The sequence below is a fragment of the Heteronotia binoei genome, chromosome 19 (assembly GCF_032191835.1).
Source record: "Heteronotia binoei isolate CCM8104 ecotype False Entrance Well chromosome 19, APGP_CSIRO_Hbin_v1, whole genome shotgun sequence".
NCBI classification, from domain to species: Eukaryota; Metazoa; Chordata; class Lepidosauria; order Squamata; family Gekkonidae; genus Heteronotia; species Heteronotia binoei.
The window spans coordinates 33,619,465-33,642,750 of NC_083241.1; the positions used below are offsets into that span (position 1 = coordinate 33,619,465).

The 23,286-nt window shown below is 50.1% G+C and overlaps 1 long non-coding RNA gene across 1 annotated transcript; it reads left to right on the forward strand.

The window, feature by feature from the left end:
• The first annotated feature begins 16,494 nt into the window (after positions 1–16,494).
• On the forward strand, positions 16,495–21,860 carry LOC132587762 (uncharacterized). The gene is made up of 3 exons (XR_009556467.1): positions 16,495–16,559; positions 16,756–16,882; positions 21,580–21,860. It is a non-coding gene; the product is annotated as an uncharacterized LOC132587762 (long non-coding RNA).
• Positions 21,861–23,286: the final 1,426 nt, after the last annotated feature.

A 23,286-nucleotide genomic window follows, 5' to 3' on the forward strand; every position in this document is an offset into this window, starting at 1 on the left:
AATGGATGCTTTGCAGAGTGGGCTCCCGGTCCTCTCCAGGCTCCTTCCCCAAACCTCCAGGAGTTTTACAGCCTAGATCTAGGAATCCTAGCGGCCAAGAGCGACAGGGAAACCCCACTGTGGGACAAGCCGTGACTGGCAGTGGCCAAGGCCTGCCCAGCAGAAAAGAGAACGTTTTAAAAACAGGTTGTGAAGATGCAGAGAGGGACGCCAGCAAAGATCATGGAAACCCGCCAGTGTCCCTAAACCACAGCAGGGGGTGGACTCTCCCCAGCCTGGCAGATATAGCCACACCCACTGGTAGCAGCATGGGTTTTTTTGGAGCAGGATTCACTCCATGTAAATCTTCAACTGGCTATCTCCTCAGTTACAGGAATAAGACATTTTTCTGCAGACCTGTTGGTAACCCTAGCCCTAGGCCACTTTATAATATAAACTGAGTGAATTCCCAGAAGGTAAAATTGTATCCACAGCAGAAGCAAATGGGCGGAGATGCCATGAAATGCAAATGTCCGCGACATTTCTATGCAACATGCATTGCTGTGGTAGCTCAGCAGGACTGGCAAGGCACTCTGTTCGTGTTCAGATGCATTGTCAGCCAATGGAAAGCTAGGCAGAAAACAAAAGGGAGTAAAGAATTAGCCTACTAAAGTCAGGGAATGTTCACCCCGTGCTTAGACAAGAATAAGCTGTCCAGAAAATAACAGTGAACACTTCCTAACTAAGGCGTGAGTGCCAGCCAACATCTTGCCTGAACAACATCCAGGGGTGGAATTCTAGCAGTCCTTTGCATATTATGCCACACACCCCTGTTGTAGCCAGTCACCCAAGATCTTACAGGCTCTTATTACCAGGCCTATTGTAAGCTCTTGGAGGACTGGCTACATGGGGGGGGGGTATAGCCTAATATGCAAATGAGTTCCTGCTTCAAAAAAAGCCCTGGATACCAGCCACTCACAGACACAAGGCCAAGAGAAACAAATGCAAAACAGGAGTACATCACTGTGACAATGCTGGAGCACACAAGGGAGGGAGCGCCATGGGTTCGAATACCAATCCACAGCAGTATTTTGTGGAATGGATGCACAGGGAGAGAATTGCCCTTGCCCCCTCATTCTCTCTTTGCAGAGGCAGCAGTAACACAATGCTAAATTCTTCCTTCTGCGCTGCTATTTCGGTGTGAGAAACAGCATCTTTTGGCAGATAATAACCTAAGAGAAGCCATGCTGGATCAGGCCAATGGCCCATCCAGTCCAACACTCTGTGTCACACGGTGGCCAAAAAAACCAGGTGCCATCAAGAGGTTCATCTGTGGGGCCAGGACACCAGAAGCTCTCCCACTGTGCCCCCCTCAAGCATCCAGAATACAGAGCAACACTTGCACCAGACAGAGAGTTCCAACAATACGCTGTGGCTAATAGCCCCTGATGGACCTCTGCTCCATATGTTCATCCAATCCCCCCTTGAAGCTGTCTTCCAGATGAGAGAGTTAACAAACCCCCAGACAACAAAGCGGGGAGAAACACACAGGCGCAGGAGGCATGGGTTCAGGTCCCACAAAGAGAGATTCCAGGGGGGGGGGGGGGAATTCAAAGCTCAATTTTTGGTGGTAAGGAGACCCAGATGGAATCAAATGGGATGAATCATTCATGCTGATTGGCTGGCCCAAATGTCAAGCATTTTGGCTGCCCCCCCCATCTCCAGCAGGGCACCAGTGAGACACTTAGCAGCCACCCAAAGCTGTTCAAGGACTGGGTTTAGGCTAGTTCCCACAACAGGGCAGACTCTGGAAAAATGGTCCTTCTGTCAGAGTCAGTTCGAATATGGGGCAGGAGAAAAGCATGATTCTTCTCTGGAAGAAAGACTTGTGATATCTGCCCTCTTCTTCAAGTGGCAAGAAGCTCCAGGGAATACTGTTTCCCAGGCTTAGTTCCCTTTTAGCCAGTTTGGTATAGTGGTTAAGTGTGCAGACTCTTATCTGGGAGAACCGGGTTTGATTCCCCACTCCTCCACTTGCACCTGCTGGAATGGCCTTGGGTCAGCCATAGCTCTGGCAGAGGTTTTCCTTGAAAGGACAGCTGCTGTGAGAGTCCTCTCAGCCCCTCCCACCTCACAGGGTGTCTGTTGTGGGGGAAGAAGATATAGGAGATATAGAAGATATACGAGTCTCAGATTCAGAGAGGAAGGAGGGGTATAAATCTGCAATTCTTTTTCTTCTTGGAAGGAGAAAGCCCTAGGACCCTCCAGTATCTTGTTATTATTTGCTTCAATGAGAAATATACTGGATGAGCTGAGCACGGGTGGAAGCCAGAGAAATTCCCATAGAGCAGGTCGGATACCCCACAACAGATACAACAGTGCTGAAAGATTCTTGAGCCAAATCAACCCTGACCCGGATATCCTAGGCAAGCCAAATCTCATCACATCTCAGAAGCTAAGCAGGGCTGACTCTGGCAGCAGGTAGTTCAGTAGACCTCTAAGGAATACCAGAGCTGGGAGGCATCGGCAGGCTTTATTCAGCCACGTCTCTGGATAGCCTCAATGCCCCCAGTAGGGATCAGTCACCAGAAGTCACCATGACGTCCGAGGACATACGCATATGTGCATAAAAAAAAAAATACAAAAATGAAATTCTTGAGCCAAATCTGAGCCAAAGCCTGTCTGCCTTTCTCTCCCAATCTCAGTTCCTTGTTCTTCCCACAAGCAGGTTCCTACCCCTTCCCCTCAGCTGGGTGGTTGGACAGAGCTCTTGCTTAACACGTCGGTCCTCCTGCAGAGATACATACAGTGGTTAAGGGGTCCCCAGTCCCTCTTGTCCTTTTGGGGCTCCACTTTACCTTACGAATTAGCCCTTGGGACAGTGTGAACCAATGTAATGTCCTTTCTCAGAATCAGTGTAATGAGACACTAAGCTTGTAACATCCTTAAAGAACCAAACAGAGGTACTCAACTTTCCCTAAGAACCAAAGAGGCATACCTAAAATAACTTGGTATGCAATATGGCAAAATGATATTAAACTATTCTACAAAACACTTTTGTTCTGATCCACCAGGGGGATTCTCACACATCTCCTAAGCATATAAAGGGTTGTGACGTTCAGGAGTGTATCTCCATTCTTTTAAATTTTCCTTTTCACACGTTTCTGTCTGTCTCTCTCTGTCCCCTCAGCCAGAAGACTCTTTCCATAGCCAAGTGAATACAGGCATCTCTTCCCAGTCTGTGACCCAAGAGAAGGGGCAGGAGATGGAAAAAGAGGACCCAAGAGGACCTGGGACTGGCGAGGCAGCAAGTATAGGCCCCCATCCCATCCAATCTGGGAGTGGTGTTGACTTCTGGGAAAGAGCTGGGCCAGAGATTCTGACTCAAGACAGCAAAATTTCAGATGTCGATTGCCAACGCTTCCAGCTGTTCGGCTACCATGAGGCCGATGGGCCCCGAAAGGTTTGCAGCCAGCTCCATGGACTTTGCAACCAGTGGCTGAAGCCAGAGAGGCACAGCAAGAAGCAGATGGTGGACCTGGTGATCCTGGAGCAGTTCCTGACTCTCCTGCCCCAGGAAATGCAGAGCTGGGTCAGAGGATGTGGGCCGGAGAGCAGTTCCCAGGCGGTGGCCTTGGCGGAAGGTTTCCTCCTGAGTCAGGCAAAGGAGAAGAGGCAGGCAGAACAGGTGAGGGGATTTCCTCCAGGCAGGTCCTGAAGCAATGATATCTCAACTGATCAAAGCCACCAAGTATTGCACCGTCTTTCAGTTTGCAAAAATATATTATAAGGATTGTGTACAACACATAATAGACAATACAATAATGATAGAGGCCGGCGGTGCTAGGGCCATTTAAAGTAACAGAAAACCCCAAGGGGCCAAAAAACCTGAGCAGTGTAGCTTCAAGGCAGCCGCTTTCTTAAAAAGACGTCTCTCTAGATTTTGATGGCTCTTTCCGATGTTCACACTGAAATGAGAAGCGTAATGCTGTGATGAGAGAATGTAGAAAAGGGTTCGTAAATAATTAAGCCGTTAAACTGAAGAAAGAATTGAAACGTCATCAAAATCTAGAGAGACATCTTTCTAAGAAAGCGGCTGCATTGAAGCTACCTGGCCATTACATTTAAAGGGACCGCACACCTTTGAAATGCCTTTTCTTCATTGGAGATAATGAGGGATAGGGGCATCTTCTTTTGGGGCTCATAGAATCCAATCCATCGGAAGGTGTTTTGAGGAGAGGCACTGGATGCTATGTTGCAGATATGATGCCTCGACTTAAAAAACAGTTCCCCCCACCAAGCCCCAGATACCCATGGATCAATTCTCCATTATACCCTATGGGAATCAGTCTTCATAGGGAATAATGGAGTGCCCAGCAGACATTTCCCACCCACCCCCGTGCCTTCTGATGACCCTAAAGTGGGGGGAGGGCTTCCAAACCAGGGGATCCCCTGGTTTTTGATTGACAAAAAAAGGGGGAAAAACCCAGAAAGCTGGAGACTAGGGGAAAACTGTGTTGAAAGTGTTAAATCTGCCAACGCATATAACTGTTACTCACAAGTGATACTAGTTTGCTATAATGCATATTTTTGCTTACTCCTAAAAATGGATCACTTTGCACTTATATCATGAATGTGCAGTCTAATTAAAATCAGCCTGCGGCTATCAGCCGCCAATGAGAACTGTTGCCTTGTGAAATTGACCTAAACTTACTTTGAACTGAGTTGTGGTTCCAGAGAAATTAATCTCTTTTGTCAGATGAAGAATCGTATTTGAAACACATATATTACCAGAAACGTGTCACACACAATTCGTTTTCTGGATGAGAAACTCTGGCACCTTTATCTAAGTTTTCAGGTATAAATTGTTATTTTTGTACCAGTGGACTATGCATGGAATTTATTGTCATTTGAATGTATCTTCAGACATGTAGTGTATATTTCTATGTATGTACGTGCATGATATAAGTGCAAAGTGATCAGGTTTTAGGAGTAAACAAAAATAAGCATTATTGCAAACTAGTATTATTTGCGAGTAACAGTTATATGTGTTGGTAGATTTAACATTTTCAACACGGTTTTCCCCTTGTCCCCACCTGGGGATTGGCAACCAGTGATCCCTCTAAACTGAGTTAGCGTTATATTTTTGCCTTAGTTAAGGAAGGATGATCCCAGAGCACACTAATTTATGCAGGAGCTCACAGCGTTAATGCCAGTAGCTCACAAAGTAGAATTCTTGCTCACAAGACTCTGCAGCTTAGAGGGAACATTGTTGGCAACCCTAGAAAGCCACCCGTTTTCTCCAGACGAACTCATCTCTGTCAGGGGCAGGTCAGCTGTAATTCCAAGAGAGCTTCAGGCCCATCGGGAGGTTGACAACCCAATTTTCCACTGCTGTGTAATCAGTTTCTTTTACGGGGAGGGGAGTGAGAATCAATGTCTTTCAGTGCACAGAAGGTTAAAATGAACAAATCCGATGTTCTGTTGCTGGTCATTTTAATCGGCAAACAAAAAGCTGGTCTTTTCCCATTAGATGAGTAGGAAAGGGACCCCTGCCTCTCCTGGAATCGCCTGCAGCCCCATCCCAAGTCCCTGATGCCTTCCCACTGTGGGGCCAGCTGGGGCTGCCAGCTGCTGTCCAAGGCCTGCCCAGCAGAGGAGAGGGACATTTTTAACAAACAGGTTGTGAGCATGCAAGGAGGGATACCAGCAAAGATCATGGAAACATAGGGTGACCATAATGTCTGAAGGCCAGCCAGGGACACGTTGGGGGTGGGGGGGAGGTAGGGGTGCGCGCGCGCGAAGCGCGGGTGCCGCCGGAAACAGGAAGTGACGTCACTTCCGGTGACGTCATGCCACCACAGGAAACAGGAAGTGACATTACTTCCTGTGACATCATTTCCCCGCGTCACCTGCCGGAAATGGGAAGTGACATCACTTCCTGTGACATCATTTCCCCCAAATGACATCATTTCCCCCAAATGCCACTGCCGGAAACAGGAAGTGACTTCACAGCACTTCCTGTGACATCCCCAAAAATCCCCCAAATATCACCGTCGGAAACAATTTTGTTCTGAAATCCTGTATATACTTCATCAGTATATGGGATAAGGCACTTTCTCAACTGTGCTGCATAATGCAGCCTATTTATTTTGTCCTGTTTGCTCTGTTGGCTCTATCTGCGCCACCTTCATCACTTTCGGGTGTGGATCCCCCAGTGGGGTGGTCTCCCGACTCCCTCCGCCGGCTGTTTCTGATAGCCCTGCGCCCCCTCTTTCATTTGATATGTGTCCCGTGCGGGTGCCACCCTCCCGCCGGGAGATGCCGCAAAATGAGCCCCCTTGAGGCTTATGGCGGCAGGGTTATAGAGTGTTTCGAGCCCGTCCCTGTGGCATCGGTCCCATCGTTGTGGGACCCAGGGGGCCGGCGCAGCGGCACGCCGAAGCAGCCTGTCACTAATAACACAGGTCGAGATGCAGGACAGGAACCCGGAAGTGACCGACAGGCTGCTTCAGCGTGCCGCTGCGCCGGCCCCCTGGGCCCCACAACGATGGGACCGATGTCACAGGGACGGGCTCGAAACACTCTATAACCCCTCAAAAGAACAGCAGTCTAGCTCGCTTCCCCCGAGCCCTGCCGCCATAAGCCTCAAGGGGGCTCATTTTGCGGCATCTCCCGGCGGGAGGGTGGCACCCGTACGGGACACATATCAAATGAAAGAGGGGGCGCAGGGCTATCAGAAACAGCCGGCGGAGGGAGTCACGAGACCACCCCACTGGGGGATCCACACCCCGAAAGTGATGAAGGTGGCGCAGACAGAGCCAACAGGACAAAATAAATAGGCTGCATTATGCAGCACAGTTGAGAAAGTGCCTTATCCCATATACTGATGAAGTAAATACAGGATCTGAGAACAAAATTGCACCAGAAGACACAAACACAAAGCTCCCTTACACTGAATCAGTGCTTGGGTCCACCAAAGTCAGTATTATCTACTCGAGTCACAAACACAAAGCTCCCTTACACTGAATCAGTGCTTGGGTCCACCAAAGTCAGTATTGTCACATAAGAACATAAGAGAAGCCCTGTTGGATCAGGCCAGTGGCCCATCCAGTCCAACACTCTGCGTCACATAAGAACATAAGAGAAGCCCTGTTGCATCAGACCAATGGCTCATCCAGTCCACCACTCTGGTCACATAAGAACATAAGAGAAGCCCTGTTAGATCAGGCCAGTGGCCCCTCCAGTCCAACACTCTGTGTCACATAAGAACATAAGAGAAGCCCTGTTGGATCAGGCCAGTGGCCCCTCCAGTCCAACACTCTGTGTCACATAAGAACATAAGGAGGGAAGGAAGGGAGGAGGGAGGGAAGGGAGGAAGGAAGGGAAAGAAGGAAGGAAGGGGGGAGGGAGGGAGGGAAGGAAGGGGGGAGGGAGGGAGGGAAGGAAGGGGGGAGGGAGGGAGGGAAGGAAGGAAGGGGGGAGGGAGGGAAGGAAGGGAGGAGGGAGGGAAGGAAGGGGAGGGAGGGAAGGAAGGAAGAAAGGAAGGGAGGAGGGAAGGAAGGAAGGGAAGGGAGTGAGGGAAGGAAGGAAGGGAGGAGGAAGGGAAGGGAGTGAGGGAAGGGAGGGAGGGAAGAAAGGAAGGCCGCCCCCCGCCCCCCCCCGCTTTCGGCCCCCTTACCTGCTTTCAGGGCGGCGGAGAGTCCAGCGGCGGCGGCGAGTCCTGCGGCGGCGGCCTCTCCTACGCTTCCCTGGCCTCCGCCGGGCCCGCGCGCGGGCGGGGAAGGCGGCGAGGGAGGGAGGGAGCTGCCGGCGCTGGCCTCTGGAGGCCTCCAGGGACCAGCGCCGGCTGCTCCGCGGCCTCTCCGCGGCCTCCGCTGGTCGCTGGGGGCCCTCCAGAGACTCTGGAAGGCCCCCAGCGACCAGCGGAGGCCGCGGAGAGGCCTTCGCGGGTCGGCGCTGGTCCCGGAAGGCCCTCCAGAGTCTCTGGAAGGCCTTCCGGGACCAGCGCCGGCTGCTCCGCGGCCTCTCCGCGGCCTTCGCTGGTCCCTGGAGGCCCTCCAGAGACTCTGGAGGGCCTCCAGAGACCAGCGGAGGCCGCGGAGAGGCCTTCGCTGGTCGGCGCTGGTCCCGGAACGCCTTCCAGAGACTCTGGAAGGCCTTCCGGGACCAGCGCCGGCTGCTCCGCGGCCTCCGCTGGTCGCTGGGAGCCCTCCAGAGACTCTGGAAGGCCCCCAGCGACCAGCGGAGGCCGCGGAGAGGCCGCGGAGCAGCCGGCGCTGGTCCCGGAAGGCCTTCCAGAGCCTCTGGAAGGCCTTCCGGGACCAGCGCCGACCAGCGAAGGCCTCTCCGCGGCCTCCGCTGGTCTCTGGAGGCCCTCCAGAGTCTCTGGAGGGCCTCCAGGGACCAGCGGAGGCCGCGGAGAGGCCGCGGAGCAGCCGGCGCTGGACCCGGAAGGCCTTCCAGAGACTCTGGAAGGCCTTCCGGAACCAGCGCCGGCTGCTCCGCGGCCTCTCCGCGGCCTCCGCTGGTCGCTGGGAGCCTTCCAGAGACTCTGGAAGGCCCCCAGCGACCAGCGGAGGCCGCGGAGAGGCCTTCGCTGGTCGGCGCTGGTCCCGGAAGGCCTTCCAGAGGCTCTGGAAGGCCTTCCGGGACCAGCGCCGGCTGCTCCGCGGCCTCTCCGCGGCCTCCGCTGGTCCCTGGAGGCCCTCCAGAGACTCTGGAGGGCCTCCAGGTACCAGCGGAGGCCGCGGAGAGGCCTTCGCTGGTCGGCGCTGGTCCCGGAAGGCCTTCCAGAGGCTCTGGAAGGCCTTCCGGGACCAGCGCCGGCTGCTCTGCGGCTGCTCCGCGGCCTCTCCGTGGCCTCCGCTGGTCGCTGGGGGCCCTCCAGAGACTCTGGAAGGCCCCCAGCGACCAGCGGAGGCCGCGGAGAGGCCTTCGCTGGTCGGCGCTGGTCCCGGAAGGCCTTCCAGAGGCTCTGGAAGGCCTTCCGGGACCAGCGCCGGCTGCTCCGCGGCCTCCGCTGGTCCCTGGAGGCCCTCCAGAGACTCTGGAGGGCCTCCAGGGACCAGCGGAGGCCGCGGAGAGGCCTTCGCTGGTTGGCGCTGGTCCCGGAAGGCCCTCCAGAGTCTCTGGAAGGCCTTCCGGGACCAGCGCCGGCTGCTCCGCGGCCTCTCCGCGGCCTCCGCTGGTCGCTGGGGGCCCTCCAGAGACTCTGGAAGGCCCCCAGCGACCAGCGCCGGCTGCTCCGCGGCTGCTCCGCGGCCTCTCCGTGGCCTCCGCTGGTCGCTGGGGGCCCTCCAGAGACTCTGGAAGGCCCCCAGCGACCAGCGGAGGCCGCGGAGAGGCCTTCACTGGTCAGCGGTGGTCCCGGAAGGCTCTGGAAGGCCTTCCGGGACCAGGGCCGGCTGCTCCGCGGCCTCCGCTGGTCCCTGGAGGCCCTCCAGAGTCTCTGGAGGGCTTCCAGCGACCAGCGGAGGCCGCGGAGAGGCCTCCGCCACCGCTGCCGGCCCCGCGCGCGGGCGGGGATGGCGGCGAGTGAGGGAGGGAGCGTCCATGCGCGTGCGCAGGGGCCCTGCGCAGGCGCAGGGACGCGCCCTCCCTCACTCGCCGCCTTCCCCGCTGGCGCCCGCAGCCCACCGCCTCCGGGGCTGGCTAAACCGGGACCTCTAAATGGTCCCGGTATAGCCAGCCCGGGAGGCGGGAATAGGGGGCCGGAACCGGGACATTCCCGCGCTCCCGGGACGGTCTGGCCACCCTACGCCACCCCCCCCCCCCAGCACAGCAGAAGGTGACTCCCCCCCAGCCAGGAAGAGAGAGAGAGGTGGAGCATCAGGGGTTTTTCTGGTAGCAGGAACTCCTTTGCTTATTAGGCCACACCCCCAGATGTAGCCAATCCTGGAGCTTACAGTAAGTCCTGTAAGAAGAGCCCTGTAAACTCTTGGAGGATTGGCTACATACCAAGGAGTTCCTGCTACAAAAAAGGCCCTGTGAAGTATGCTGGTATGACCACACCCCTGGTGTCAGTCTTCCCCGGAGACAAATGGAATATAGGCATGCAGCACTGAGGACCCTGGTGTGAGTGACCAATGCCCACCCACCCCCCAGCACAGAAAGAGGTGACTCTGGAGGGAATTAGACGAGAACAAACTGAAATGGAAAATGTTCTGCTCGGAGATAATGAAAAAATAATTTCAAAAACTTATAAGTTACTTTTAAAATGGTCTACGGAAGATGAAGTAGTGAAATCTCAAATGATTAAATGGGCAATCAATGTAAATAAAGAAATACAGATGGATACTTGGGAATATTTATGGAAGAACTCCATGAAACTTTCAACAGGTCAGAGTATTAAAGAAAATTGTTATAAGCTGATGTACAGCTGGTATATGACACCGAAAAAATTGGCAAAAGATGAATAACAAGATGCCAGATAGATGTTGGAAATGCAAAAAACATGAAGGTGCTTTCTATCATATGTGGTGGACTTGTGAAAGAGCAAAACAGTATTGGCAGATGATTCAACAAGAAATTTCTAAGATCTTGGGGTACGAATTCAAGAAAGTGGCAGAGACTTTTTTACTGGGATTACAAATGGAAAATTTTCCAAAAGAAGATAGAACTATAATTTGGTATATGCTCTCAGCTGCTAGGACATTATATGCGTAGCTGTGGAAACAAGAAAAAATACCAGAAAAATGGGATTGGATTGTAAAAGTTATAACATGGAGTGAAATGGACAAATTAACAACAATTTTAAGAGACTATGACTTAGAAGTTTTTAAGATGGAGTGGAAAAAATTTAGAAGATACGTAGAAAAAGAGTGGAAAATAAAAGGACATTGGACAATTTTTGATAACGATTAAGATGAAGTTTTAGAAGAAAGAAGAATTTAAAATTTTGTTCTTTATTAGTTTAGGGTACCTTTAGATATTACTATTTTGAATTAATAACACCAGCGGGAGTCAAGTAAAGGGGGGAGGGGTAGTTAGAAAGTAATATATGGGATGGCTGAAAAGAAAATATTAATGATGTAAAAAGTAGAGATTCCTACCATATGTTACCAATAAAATTGTTTAAACACAGAAAGAGGTGACTCCCTACAGCCAGGAAGAGAGAAGTTGAGAATCGGGGCCTTTTTTGTAGCAGGAAGTCCTTTGCCTATGAAGCCACAACCCCTGATGTAGCCAGTCTTCCTGGAGCTTCCAGTAGGCCCTATATGAAGAGTCCTGCAAGCTCTTGGGGGACTGGCTACTTCAGGGGTGTGTGGCCTAATATACAAAGGAGTTCCTGCTACAAAAAAGCCCTGTGGAGCATGCTGGTATGACCACACCCCAGGTCTCAGTCTCCCGCGGACACAAATGGAATGCGGGCATGCAGCCCTGAGGATCCTGGTGCGAGTGACATAAAAACACCAGGGAGCTCTATGGATGTGGGTCCAATCACCCACCCACACAGTATTTTGGGGAAAGGAGGCACAGGGAGAGAACACGGGGTGGGTGGGCGTTGGTCACTCACACCAGGGTCCTCAGTGCTGCATGCCTATATTCCATTTGTGTCTGAGGAAGACTGACACCAGGGGTGTGGTCCACAGCTCACTTAGCAGAGGCAGCCCTAACACAATGCCAGATTCTCTCTCCTGCACTGGGGTTTGGGTGGGAGGAACAGCATCTTTTTGCCGGGCAAGAGAGATACAGACCCCCGGGCAACACACCAGGGAGAAACACAAAGACACAGTCCCAGGAGGTGTGGGTTCAGGTCCCCGCTAAGGGGATGCCAACAAGACTACCAAGTTCACCATTGGAGAGGCCCAGAAAGGAGTCCCAGGTGGGATCAAATGGGGTGAATTGTTCATGCTGAGTGGCCGGCCTAAATGTCAAGCATTTTGGCTGGTCCCCACCCCCAGCAGGGCACCAGTGAGACGCAAGGTAGCTATTAAAAGCTGTTCCAAGACTGGGCTTAGGCTTGTTCCCACAAAAGGCTGGACTCCACAAAAACGGTCCTTCTGTCAGGGTGAGTTCAGATATGCAGCCAGGAGAAAACTGCAATGCTTCTCTGGATGGAAGACTTGTGATACCCGCCCTGCTTCTTCAAGTGGTCAGAAGCTCCAAGGGATCCTGTTTCCTAGGGTTGGTTCCCGTTTGAAGGAGAAAACCCCAGAGCCTTCAAGTGTCTTCTTATTATTTAACGACAAATATACTGGCAGAGCTGAGTACGGGTGGAAGCCGGAGGAATTTCCACAGAGCAGTAGGTGTGGTACCCCACAATAGATGATGTGGAGAAACACCATTTTGGGCCTATGTTTGTCTGGGATTGGTTGGAGGAGTCTCTCCTCCTGTCTGGGCTTTGGGCCTAGTCTCTTCCTCCTTCCTTCTCTCCTGTCTGGGAAAAGTAGGCTTGCCAAATCCAATTAAAGAAAAATCTGTGGACTTTGGGGGCGGAGCCAGGAGACATTTGGGGTGGACCCAGGAACAAGGATGTGACAAACATAATTGAACTCCAAGGGAGTTCTGGCCATCACATTTAAAGGGACAGCACACCTTTTTAAATACCTTTCTTCCATAGGAAATAATTAAGGATAGGGGCACCATCTTTTGGGGCTCATAGAATTGGACCCTCTGGTCCAATCGTTTTGAATCTTGGGGGGTATTTTGGGAAGAGGCACTAGATGCTATACTAAAAATCTGGTGCCTCTACCTAAAAAAATAGCCCCCCCAGAGCCTCCAATACCCATGGATCAATTCCCTATTATTCCCTATGGGAATCGTTCTCCATAGGGAATAATAGAGTGCCCAGTAGACATTTCCCTCACCCCCACGCTTTCTAAAGGGGGGAAAGGCCTCCATACCAGGGAATCCCCCCTCCCTGCCCCCTGCCTCTCACACACACAAATACTTACTTGGTCTTCTTCCAGCAGAACTTTGCTTGCTGTGGAAACGAAAGCAAGGCTGCACAGGAAAAGAAAGGGAGGGGCCGTTCTCCATGGAAACTGTTACTGACCTTTTCCCATGAATCCCTTCCTGTTTCCTGTGCAGCCTTAAAGGGACACATTTTAAAAACGGATCAGAAGCTCTACAACAACATGACGCCTACAGGTATGTTCTCTCTCGCCCCCCCCCGCCCCCGCTTCCAGATTTTTTGAGAGCGGGGGAGGAGGCTGCAAATTTCGGGGGTCCCCCGCCAGGGCGGGGGGTTGGGAAGCCTAGGGAACAGCAATTCTGAGGAGGCCTCCTAGAGTGACAGGAAGTCTGTCAGGCTGGTCTCCCAGAATGCTGCAAGCAGGAAAGCCAGTTCCTGGGCGGGAACTGGGTTTGATATTAGAGGGTTTTGGAGGGAAACAGCCGGTTAAAAAGTTGTCAGGGGAAGCTGACGGTCAGTTGAGTTTGATTTGAGTCTTGGTGACTGGTGAGTCGGTTCTGGATGGTATGGTCAGGGCCAGTTATATATTAGGAAAAGAAGGAGTGTTTTATCCCTACTTTCATTTATTACTTCTGTTCACCCTGTATTTAAGAATGCCTGTAAATAGATGCATGTTTTAAATAAATGTTTATTTGTTTAAAAGGTGGTCCCTCTGTACCACCAAGGTTCCCCAACCACACTACTGTTAGAGGGGAGTCCAGGGAAGGCATACAGTTGGCAAGGGTGCCAATCCTCCAGGGGTCTCCCAAAGAAGGACTTTGGTCTCTGGGTTAACCAGGTGCTGGGTGGGCAGAGGACCTTGAGGCCAGGACAGAACTGGCAGGAAGGGGTATTGGGAGACCTGTTCCTCTCGGTCAGGAACCCCTAAATTGAACAGGTGGTGGCAGTATGCCCTAATGGTGGGAAGAGGATAAACTCCCTCCAGGAGCTGGCAACTCAAAAGGGCAGGTGACGGGACCGGGTCTGAAGGTAGAATCGGGCCGGTTCTGTCAATAATGCCTCAAGATTCTTAACCCAAACCTCAGCCTTGTGTGCTTTTCTCTCCCGATTCCAGCTGTTTGTTCTTCCCACAGACACATTCCTGCCCCTTCCCCTCAGCTGGGTGCTCAGACAGAGCTCTGGCCTAACACTTCAGTCCTGTTGAAGAGATACATGCAATGGTTAAAGGGTCACCACTCCCTCTTGCCCTTTCGGGGTTCCACTTTAAAAATTAAGCCCTTCGGCCCAGACATGGATAGCCCAGGCAAACCCGATCTCATCAGATCTTGGAAGTTAAGCAGAGCCAACCCTGGCAAGTACTTGTATGGGAGACCTCCCTGGAATACCAGGGAAGGGAGGAAGAGGCAGGCTGCAAAGTCGATTATCTGAAAGTTCCTTTACACTCATTGCCATCCATCTCTCTCTGTCCCCCCCAGGGAGAAGCCACTCTTCACAGCCAAGTAAATACAGGCATCTTTGCCCAGTCGGAGGTGACCCAAGAGAAGGAGCAGGAGATGGAAGAAGAGGACCCAGGAGGAGCTGGGACTGGCAAAACAGCAAGCAAAGGCCCCCGTCCCATCCCAGCTGGGAGTGCTGTTGAATTCTGGGAAAGAGCTGTGCCAGAGATCCTGGCTCAGGACACCATAACCTCTGATGTCAATTGCCAGCACTTACAGCTGTTCTGCTACCATGAGGCTGATGGGCCCCAAGAGGTTTGCAGCCAGCTCCATGAACTTTGCAACCAGTGGCTGAAACCGGGGGAGCACAGCAAGATGCAGATCCTGGACCTGGTGATCCTGGAGCAGTTCCTGACTCTCCTGCCCCAGGAAATGCAGAGCTGGGTCAGAGGATGTGGGCCAGAGAGCAGTTCCCAGGCGGTGGCCTTGGCGGAAGGTTTCCTCCTGAGTGAAGCAGAGGAGAAGAGGCAGGCAGAACAGGTGAGGGCTTTTCCTCCAGGCATGTCCAATTCAAGCAACGATATCTGGCCTCATCCTGAAGTTTCCCTGTCAGACCTTTGTCCAAGTGTTAATCATCCAAATGGGAGATGTATCGGCTTCCCTTCAGTTGCCTCGTGTGCTAGAGAATTTTTATCTCCATCAGATAACTCACCAGGTCTGCTGACAGAAGGGTGCAGAGTCTGGGAGTGGGGCAGGACCCATTGCTTGCTGTCTTCCATTCCATCTCTCACCCCTCTCCCTCACTGCTGTTTCAGATGTTGGGACAATCCATGAAGATAGAAGTTACAATCCCTGAGGCGAAAGGAGGTCCTTCTGAGGAGGAGCAGAGGGCGCAGGCCATGAAGTGTGCCCAAGACGGCCTCTCCTGTGGTAAGGACTCACTGTGCCTGGTCACAAGTGGGGCAACTTTTGAACTTGATGGGTCTAGAGTTCAGGTCAGAAAAAAATGTTAAATACTTCTTCACACAACACAGAGTTGCATCCATACATACACCTTTATTGGCATAACGACACAGAGTTAATTTGTGGCACTTAATGGCTACTAACTGCGATGCTTCTAAAAGGAGAATAGATAGCTTCATAGAGGACAATTCCTTCAATTAATTTAAATATTCATATCTCAGCTTCCTTCCATAAGAGGAAATCAAAGTGCCTCAGAAGAGAAAAGGTGAACAGATCTCAGCAAATCTATCCAGACTGGTGAATAAAGGGAGCCCCCATCTTATGGGGCAGCAGAGCTGTGAAAACCAGTGTTAAAAGGTAAAGGTAGTCCCCTGTGCAAGCAGCAGTCGTTTTCCACTCTGGGGTGACATTGCATCACAATGTTTTCACGGCAGACTTTTTACGGGGTGGTTTGCCCTTGCATTCCCCAGTCATCTAAACTTTCCCCCCAGCAAGCTGGCGACTCATTTTACCCACCTCGGAAGGATGAAAGGCTGAGTCAACCTTGAGCCAGCTACCTGAACCCATCTTCTGCCAGAATCAAACTCAGATCATGAGCAGAGAGCTTCAACTGCAGTACTGCAGCTTTACCACTCTGCGCCACGGGGCTGCTAAACCAGTGTTTAGGGCCCAATAATCATGGGCCAAATTACCAAGACCTCTGTGGTGTCATGAAAACCTGGTTGTGAAGTTAGGACTCCAAGAGACAGTCTGAAAACTCATTTCTATTACCCTCAAGTCTCCAGAGGCACTCAGGTTACATCCGGACCAAATGTGATGGTGACCTGTCATGCAATGTCATTTCCACTCCCTCTTTCCCTGATCCCTCCCACAGTTCACTTTTAGGTCACATAGAAGTCTGAAATACATTGGGAGTATTTATAATCCTTGAGCGAGGCCAGCCCTGCCGCTAGGCAAACTAGGTGATTGCCTAGGGCGCTGGCCTTCTGGGGGTTACGAATTGGGCACCCCATGTGACTTGGTGATGTTATCAGTGCAGGGGCGGGGCGCCAGAAGTTAGCCTCTCCTAGGCCGGCCCTGTCCCTGAGGCTAAGTTCCTGCTGCTTCCTTTATGCCTCTCCCAGAATTTAGGAAGAACTGTCAAAAATTATACAGAGGGCAAGGTTTCACAAACCGGGAAGGGGTTCCACGAAGCAGGGAACTAACAAGCAAGCACCCTTCCTTCCTCCTTTGTCTCAGTCACAGGTGCTGATGAGATGTTGAGCTGCCATCTTTTCAGAGGTGTTGAAACTGCTGCTGCACCACCTGTCCAGGTAGGCGAGGTGAGCAGGGGACAGCCTGGGTCCCCCCTCCTTCCTCAGGGGGGCTTTTGCTCCTGAACTTTCTACAGGTTGTCTGGGCTAGACGTCCTCTTAATGCCCTTCCTTGTACCCACAGCAAGCCATGCATCCTGTACCTGCCAGGGTGCCGTCTCTGCCTGGCATGGCCACTGAGGAAGGGATCTGCTTTTTCTTTCAGGGTCCCTTTTCCTTTGAGGAGGTGTCCATCTATTTCACGGAGGCAGAATGGGCCCTGCTGGATCCAGGACAAAGAGCTCTGTACAAGGATGTTATGTTGGAGAATTACGGGAATGTGGCCTTTCTGGGTAGGGATCTTTCAGGTTAAGCACTTAACCACTACACCAAACTGGATAGCCAGTTTGGTGTAGTGGTTAAATGTGCGGGCTCTTATCTGGGAGAACCGGGTTTGATTCCCCCACTCCTCCACATGCACCTGCTAGCATTGCCTTGGGTCAGTCATAGCTCTGGCAGAGGTTGTCCTTGAAAGGGCAGCTGCTGTGAGAGCCCTCTCCAGCCCCACCCACCTCACAGGGTGTCTGTTGTGGGAGGAGATTGTGAGCTGCTCTGAGACTCTTCGGAGTGGAGGGTGGGATATGAATCCAATATAGTCTTCAAGTGCAAATTGCTGCCCTTGGGATGGGGCATGAATTAAAATAGTGACTAGTAAAACATGTTTTTGAGGCCTGTTCTGGTACTTGGGGAGGGGCTGTGGCATGTAGAAGATCCATGTTTCTCTGGCATCTCCAGTGAAAAGGTTCAGGTAGGAGGTGATGGGAAAGACGTCTGTCTGAGACTCTGGAGAGCCACTGCCAGTCTGAGGAGACAGTACTGACTGTGCTGGACCAAGGGTCTGATTCCATATCAAGCAACTTCATGTGCTCCAATGTGTATACTTGCTGAGAGGCAACTGAGGCCAGTGTTGCAGCCCTCACCCAAGCTAGAGAAAGGTGTCCTCGCCTGAGGCAAAGGGGATGAGAGGCCCTCAGAAAGACTCTGGAAGGGGACAGAGCCTCATTTCTTTGTTGCCAACTTTTAAAAGTCACCAGGGCTATTTTTTCCTGGGGGAACGCAACAGAACAGAGGTCTGGAACCTCTTCGTGGAAAAGAAACAAAATTCTCAAAAAATGTTGAAAGGCTCGTGAGGGGCACCCATGTGTTTCTCCTTCATTTCTCCCTTTTCTGGCTCCAGAAAAAAAAGCCCTTCCAGACACCCTTCCCCCTGGTTGGGATTACAAATTTCCTCTCTGCCTGTGATCTAGAAATCATCCTGTCCGGAAACAAAACCTAGGTTGCCCTGGGTCAGTAGTCTTTGTCCCTTGGCAACATCCAGTTCATTAGGTTCACGAGGAGAGTGCATACAAGTAAAGCAGACCCCTTTTAAAAATGCAAAAATGCATAAATGCATTAACCTTTGGGGAAGAAGGGTACTTTGTCTCACAGATCCGTTTTCCTTATACTGACCTTGTTCTTCCAGAAGAATTTTTACTCTTCAGTTTCTTTCCTTCCCCATATGAGAATGATCACTTTCTCTTCCCTAACCTGGATATCACAGGCTAGACCTATCTTGTCAGATCTCGGAACCAAAGAAGGGCCACCTCCAAGGAACATCAGGGCCATGACACAGAAGCAGACAATGGAAAAATCACCTCTAAATTTTCTCTCTAGCTTGCCACCTTGTGGTGCATAATGCTAAAGAGCTGGAACTTTTGGCTGCCAGATGATCTTAGGATCCCATGGCTACATAACACACTGCTGTACAATAAATAAATTCTCTCTTTCTCTCCCTCTCTGTCTGTGAAAGAAGCAAGAAGTATGAGAGAGACTACCATGGATACAGATAACAGCCTTACATCCAAAGGAAGCCTGCAGAGTTCTTCAAGAGGGTCCCAGGAGCATATTTCCTTACCAAATGAGCTGACCGAGAGTGAGTATCCTTCATGGCTTTGTCAATGGAACACGCAAGGAATAGCCATGAGGGATTTCTGACTCACTTCTGAGTAGAGATTAAAATTTCCAGAAATTTTGAAGCTTGGAAAACCCCCCAGTTTTTTCCAATTTATTCCCCGGCAATTTTTGGAAAAAATGAAAAAAATGCTACATTAGCACTTCTTTTTTCTTTTCCAAATTGAAAGTCATTCTGTTACTTTAGGAACATAAAATATGACTATGGACAATTTTACTGGGCATGAAATTATTACAACTAGCATATTAAAAATATAGTGTATCCAAACAGTTATTACAAACAGAATTTACTTTTAAAATATAAATAAGAGCCAGTTTAGTGTAGTGGTTAAGTGTGCGGACTCTTATCTGGGAGAACCGGTTTGATTCCCCACTCCTCCACTTGCACCTGCTAGCATGGTCTTGGGTCAGCCATTGCTCTGGCAGAGGTTGTCTTTAAAAGGGCAGCTGCTGTGAGAGCCCTCTCCAGCCCCTCCCACCTCACAGGGTGTCTTTTGGGGGGGAGGAAGGTAAAGGAGATTGTGAGCCGCTCTGAGACTCTTCGGAGTGGAGGGCGGGATATAAATCCAATATCTTCTTCTATCTTATTTGTAATTGTAACAAATGGAGCAAAAATCTCCTGAACTGTTTGCTAGTTTATGTGGAATACATAAAACAAAACAATTTTTGAAAATCCAGAAGTAACCATTATTCATATTTCCTCTCCACAGTCTTAAATAAAAAAGTTAAACATTCATGTTAAAATAAAATGTTTCATAATCAATTTATTTTATTAGGGTTTGTAGAATCCTTCGGGCTCAAGTGCCATGTTCTACTGGAGAAAGTTTTCCTTCCAGACGTTTCGTTGTCAGCTGCGGAGAACATCCTCAGTGGCGTTGCAGCCGGAGCAGGCGCTCAGACCTTCTTGGCTGCTGTGCATTGAGTGAGGCCAGGGCTGCTGGAGAGCTGCTATTTCTAGGCTGGAGGGGGTGTGGTGAGAGGGCAATTGGTTTATGAATGTACCCATTGTTTGGTGGGGCTGCCCTCCTAAAACCACGTTGCTGGTTCCGGTATATAGATGATGCCTTTGCCATCTGGAGTCATGGAGAGGCTGCGTTGAATAAGAACATAAGAGAAGCCATGTTAGATCAGGCCAATGGCCCATCCAGTCCAACATTCTGTGTCACACAGCGGCCAAATATATATATACATACACACATATATACATACACACACACACTGTGGCTAATAGCCACTGATGGACCTCTGCTCCATATTTTTATCTAACCCCCTCCTTCATCTGAATTCAGCTTCACTTTCTCCTTCATCTGAATTCAGTCCATCCTCGTATCCAGTTCACCGTGGAGAAAGAAAACAATGGTCAACTTGCCTTTCTTGACGTCCTCATCACCAGGAAAGATGACGGAAAACTCGGCCACACTGTATTCTGGAAACCCACACACACCGACTGCTATCTAAGTAAGAATTCCAATCATCATCCTCGCCAAAAACGTCCTCGCCAAAAACGTGCAGTTGTAAAAACCCTCATCCACCGAGCATCACGTATCTGTGATCCAAGCCAACTCCAGCACGAGCTACACCACCTCAACCAGTCACTGCAGGCCAATGGATACTCCCAACAAGAAATTAAAAGAGCCCTCTACCCCAGGAGACCATCCACACCAAATCCCGAGCCACACACAAATGTAGGTACAGCCTTCCTGCCCTACATAAAAACTGTCACTATCCGCATTGGCAAAATTCTCAAACACCACAATGTGGACACAGTCTTCAAGCCCACACAACAGATCCGCCACATGCTGCGCTCTGCCAAAGATATGAGAGATCAACTTTCAACCCCTGGAGTCTACAAAATACCCTGCTCCTGTGGTGCAATCTGTGTTGGCACTACCCAACGCAGTATCAACACCCGCCTCACCGAACACAAGAGACACTGTCGCTTGTTTCAGCCAGAAAAATCAGCTGTCGCTGAACATGCACTTCAAGAAGGAGATCACATCATCCACTTTGAAAGAACTGAAGTCCTTTCTACGGTCTCACATTATCACACCTGCCTGAACAGAGAAGCTATTGAGATTTACAAACACCAGCACAACTTTAACAGAAAGGAAGAAGGCATTTCCATCCACCATTCTTGGTATCCAGCTCTGCAAAACACCCTACAGACTAAAAATTGCAGAAGGTCACAGAACAAGCAGCACATTCCAGAGAACAATCAGCACAATCAACAACCATCTTCCTTATCTTCACACCCCTTCCAACCCTCCTAGCAATCAACACAGAACAATGGTCATATTCCACAGCCAGTTTCCTTATCACCACCCTTCCAGGAAGCCCCACCAAACAATGGGTACATTCACAAACCAATTGCCCTCTCACCACACCCCCTCCAGCCTAGAAATAGCAGCTCTCCAGCAACCCTGGCCTCACTCAATGCACAGCAGCCAAGAAGGTCAGAGCGCCTGCTCCGGCTGCAACGCCACTGAGGATGTTCTCCGCAGCTGACAACGAAACGTCTGGAAGGAAAACTTTCTCCAGTAGAACATGGCACTTGAGCCCGAAAGATGCTACAAACCCTAATGATGATGCCAGCCGTGAAAACCTGAAATCTTTGACAATTTATTTTATTTTATTTTTTCAATTTTTCAGGAAAAAACAAAAAAGGCTTCAGGAAAAAACAAAAAGACTCGTTTTTTCTGAATGTTTCCAGGTTTTTTTCCGGGCCTTCACATTTCTACTTCTGAGCAACACTTAGTTGGAACAATCATACATCCTTTCTGGGTAAGGAGGGAGGCAGGGCTTCTGGGGACTGGAAATCTGGAAACTCAGAAACCCCTTCAGGGCAAGAACTCAGCTTTGGCTCTTGAGAGAGTTTGAGGTATCCTTAAATACTAGATAGTCTGGGGAAAGCTGGTTAGGGTAATTAAGGTCAGCCAAGCAGGATGAGGCCAAAGGGCCATCAGTCCTTTTTTACTGCAATAGATGCCTTTAGACCTTACGAACCATCCCAGGTGCTAACAAGATCTCTCATTTTTTTCAGCAAAAGATGATCAGAGGAATGAGGAGGGTGAGGAATTTCATCAGCAAATGCCAGAGAGAGATAAAAATGAAACCTTAAAGGAAAACGTCACGAATCGAAGCAGAGCAAAGAGAAATAAAGGTGGCAGTATGGTTGAGAAACGAGATGGAAGAGAGCATAATGCACATTTTCCAAAGCACAGGATAATGAAGGCAAGTCAATCCATTCATTGTGAAAACTACATTGGAAATAGATCAAAGCTTCTTGGGCACCAAAGAACCCACACAGGGGAGAAATCTTTTGAATGCTCAGTTTCTGGAAAGCAATTCAGTAAGAGCGGCAAGCTTCAACAGCGTCAGAGGAGTCACATAGGGGAGAAATCTTTTGAATGCTCAGTGTGTGGAAAGAAATTCAGTCAGAGCAGCAATCTTCAAAAGCATCAGAGGAGTCACACAGGGGAGAAATCTTTTGAATGCTCAGTTTCTGGAAAGAAATTCAGTAAGAGCGGCAAGCTTCAACAGCATCAGAGGAGTCACACAGGGGAAAAATCTTTTGAATGCTCAGTGTGTGGAAAGAAATTTAGTCTTAGAGGCAATCTTCAAAGGCATCAAAACACTCACACACGAGAGAAACCTTTTGAATGTTCTGAGTGTGGAAAGACATTCAGTCGAAAAAGCAGTCTTCAGCTGCACCAAAGAACCCACACAGGGGAGAAACCTTTTGAATGCTCTGAGTGTGGAAAGACATTCAGTCAGAAAAGGAGTCTTCAACTGCACAAAAGTGAACACATGGGGGAGAAACTTTTTGAATGCTCAGAGTGTGGAAAGAGATTCAGTCACAGTGGCAAACTTCAGTGGCATCAGAGAACTCACAAAGAGAAATGTTTTCAATGTTCAGAGTGTGGAAAGAGCTTTAGTCAGAGTGGCAGTCTTCAACGGCATCTTAGAACCCACACAGGGGAGAAACCTTTTGAATGCTCAGAGTGTGGAAAGAGATTCAGTCTGAGAGGCACTCTTCAACAGCATCAGAGAACCCACACAGGGGAGAAACCTTTTGAATGCTCAGAGTGTGGAAAGAGATTCAGTGAGAGGGGGACTCTTCAACAGCATCAAAGAACTCACACAGGAGAGAAACCTTTTGAATGCTCAGAGTGTGGAAAGAGATTCATACAAAGTGGCAAACTTCAGCGCCATCGGAGAACTCACACAGGGGAGAAACCTTTTGAATGCTCAGAGTGTGGAAAGAGATTCAGTCAAAAAATCAATCTTGAACTGCACCATACTGAACACATGGGGGAGAAACCTTTTGAATGCTCAGAGTGTGGAAAGAGATTCAGTCATGGTGGCAAACTTCAAAAGCATCAGAGAACTCACACAGAAAAAAGTTTTCAATGTTCAGAGTGTGGAAAGAAATTCAATCGGAGTGACTCTCTTCAACAGCATCAGAGAACCCACACAGGTGAGAAACCTTTTGAATGCTCAGAGTGTGGAAAGAGATTCAGTTGGAGTACCAGTCTTCAGATGCACCAAAGTATCCATACAGGAGAGAAACCTTTTGAATGCTTCGAGTGTGGAAAGAGATTCAGTCAGATTCAGTATCTGCAAAAGCATCAGAGAAGGCACACAGGAGAGAAACCTTTTGAATGCTTCGATTGTGGAAAGAGATTCCGTCAAAGTAGCAGTCTCCAATTGCACATGCAAAGAACACACACAGGGGAGAAACCTTTTG